This window comes from Eptatretus burgeri, chromosome 5 (assembly GCF_056783735.1).
Source record: "Eptatretus burgeri isolate ZD-2024b chromosome 5, Ebu_testis_v1, whole genome shotgun sequence".
Lineage (NCBI taxonomy): Eukaryota > Metazoa > Chordata > Myxini > Myxiniformes > Myxinidae > Eptatretus > Eptatretus burgeri.
Window position 1 is genome coordinate 86,286,490 of NC_140965.1, and position 2,822 is coordinate 86,289,311.

Sequence of the window (2,822 nt, forward strand, 5' to 3'; positions counted from 1 at the left end):
GTTGGGGTTCTGGTAGGGTGTGTGTGTGTGTGTGTGTGTGTGTGTGTGTGTGTGTGTGTGTGTGTGTGTGTGTGTGTGTGTGTGTGTGTGTGTGTGTGTGTGTGTGTGTGTGTGTGTGTGTGTGTGTGTGTGTGTGAGTGGGGAGGGGGGGAATAGCATCATGGACACCTTAGGTATGTGTGTAGCCTTGCAAAGGCAGATACGATTTACAATCAGTATCCGCACATTGCACCTTCAACCACGACGAATGGAACAAAACAAGCATGCACACTTGCACACACACACACACACACACACACACACACACACACACACACACACACACACACACACACACACACACACACACACACACACACACACTGCGGCCTACATAATAGGTACAGTTCCCACAGAGAAAATGGGAGAGAGGGATTGGGAAAGAAGCGAAATGGAAGGCTTATGGTGCCAGTCTCTTGCACCTCGCTCAGGATTACAAAGAACAAAGTATATAATTATATCGTGTGTATGTGTATTATAGTCACAAAGCTGTTCCTGAAAACGAAACTGTTGTTTTGCTTTATGTACAGATGCTGTAAATTATATTGTGTAAAATGTTCTGAGGATTATGAGTAGCTCTACCAGTGTCGGTAAATGCGTCATGAAATAATCGGTGCTGGTTCGTGTTTTTTAGATTAACTGCGCCTTTGTTAAAATCCATCCACTACACTGTATAGCGTAATATTTCCTTGTACAATAAACTTTTGTTCGCAATGTATTCGCGCTTTGTGTTTCATCAATGCCTGTGTGACATCATACAATAATTAGGCTTCAAGTGTGTTATGGGTGTGTTTGGGAGTGTTTGTATGTTTGACTCGTATGCACTCGTAAACCGCTGGACAAAATGAATGAAATTTGGTGGTTGTAATTCGGGTGTGGCCGGGAATCGTAAAGAAAATTCAAAGTTTTGGGTTTCTGGAGAGTGGCACAGATTCCCGATGTAAATGTGTATCGTGTAGCGCTGCTCCCGGTGAGAGAGAGTGTATTACAAGTCAGTTGTTGTAATTTACTACATTATTATAGTATCTCTTTATGAAAACCTTGCAGAATTGAAAAATACTTGGCCAAATTACGAGCTCTGTATTTTTTGCATTCTTAACCAGCTGGACCAAATAAGTTGAAAAGTGGTGGTTGTACTCTGTGTGTGCATGGGAACGTTCTACTAAGTAGGGATGGCTGGCTCCAACTTAGGTTTTTGCTTTTTGCAAAAGTTGGGAATTATCCTACCAGATAATGAACTCCTGCAATGTTGGACAAAACAACATGATAAGTGGATGCTCTCGCTAACAAAACAATTCAAACGACTGGAAGTTGTTCAAAACATTTTAAAATACGCCAATTCCCCGGGTTATCATATCATGAAAATTAGTCATTTTTGATGTGGGGGAAATGCATTGAAACATACATGTATCTTTGATTGTTACTTACGAAATCTAAAGATTTCGTAAGTATATTGATGACTTCTGTTTCTGTTTGTTTGTTTGTGTGTTTGTTTGTTTGTGTGTTTGTTTGTTTGTGTGTTTGTTTGTTTGTTTGTAGGCATGATAACTCGAGAACGGAAGGAGCTACCAATGTAAAATTACACCATGTGATTCAGGAGCGTGATGGCACGTGCTGATTAGATCTTGGTCAAAATCCGTCAAAGGTCAAGGTCACAGTGAGGTCAAATATTAGATTTTTGATGGTTTGGTACAGATAACTCGAGAACGGAAGAAGCTACCAATGTCAAATTACACCACGTGATTCAAGAGGGTGATGGCTAGTGCTGATTAGATTTTGGTCAAAATCGGTCAAAGGTCAAGGTCACAGTGAGGTCAAACATCCAAAACATTCGATTTTTGATGGTTTGGTAGAGAACCATCGTAGAAACTTCTGGTTTGCGTCGCTACCTTCTCTTGAGACAGCTTTTATGAGACAAGGTCAGAGGTCAAGTTGACGATTTGTAAGTACCAGTCTATGACTGCTTGTTTATTTGTTTCTTGGATAGAATGTGTTGAAACTTGGTGGTTGAACACAAAAAGTTGGCCCCACCTTCCACCTCCTCTTCACCACTCCCACAGGGAGCGAGTATTTCTTGTAATAGTAATACAATATATATATATATATATATATATATATATATATATATATATATATATCTATATATATACATACATATGCATATATTATATCCACATATATATATATATATATATATATATATATATATATATATATATATATATATATATATATATATATATATATATATATATATATATATATATATATATATATATATATATATATATATATACCGGGCGTAGTGGCGTGTGCCTGTAATCCGGCTACTCGGAGGCTTGGGTTGGAGGATCGCTTGAGGACGGGAGCTCTGCACTGGGCCACGCTATGAGAGGGTGTAGGGCAGCCCGGAATCATGGCGAAACCCAATCCTTATCCCTGTGTCGTAAGTGGTGACCAGGGTTGCGTCAGGAAGGGCATCCGGCGTAAAACCTGTGCCAAATCAGTATGCGGATCATAACGGATGATCCGCTGTGGCGACCCCTAACGGGAGCAGCCGAAAGACGAACAACAACAACATATATATATATATATATATATATATATATATATATATATATATATATATATATATATATATATATATATATATATATATATATATATACACACACACACACACACACACACCAGCTAAATGTCCCCATTCATGGAAAAAGTTCAAGTTCATCTATCAATTGAAATAATTTTAGGGGCTTTAAAAAAGTTAATTGTGCTGCACA

At 38.5% G+C, this 2,822-nt stretch overlaps 1 protein-coding gene and 1 pseudogene across 2 annotated transcripts in view; both read left to right on the plus strand.

Moving 5' to 3' along the window:
- The window catches only part of SHOX2 (SHOX homeobox 2), an 8,763-nt gene extending 8,400 nt beyond the window's left edge, over positions 1-363 (plus strand). For both annotated transcript variants that reach the window (XM_085882787.1, XM_085882788.1), the window contains exon 6: positions 1-363. This exon is cut by the window's left edge and continues 402 nt beyond it. The gene's annotated coding sequence lies outside the window, so the exon portion shown is untranslated.
- Positions 364-2,334: 1,971 nt separating this feature from the next.
- LOC147026896 (signal recognition particle RNA) lies at positions 2,335-2,475 on the plus strand (annotated as a pseudogene).
- The last annotated feature ends 347 nt before the right edge of the window (positions 2,476-2,822 follow it).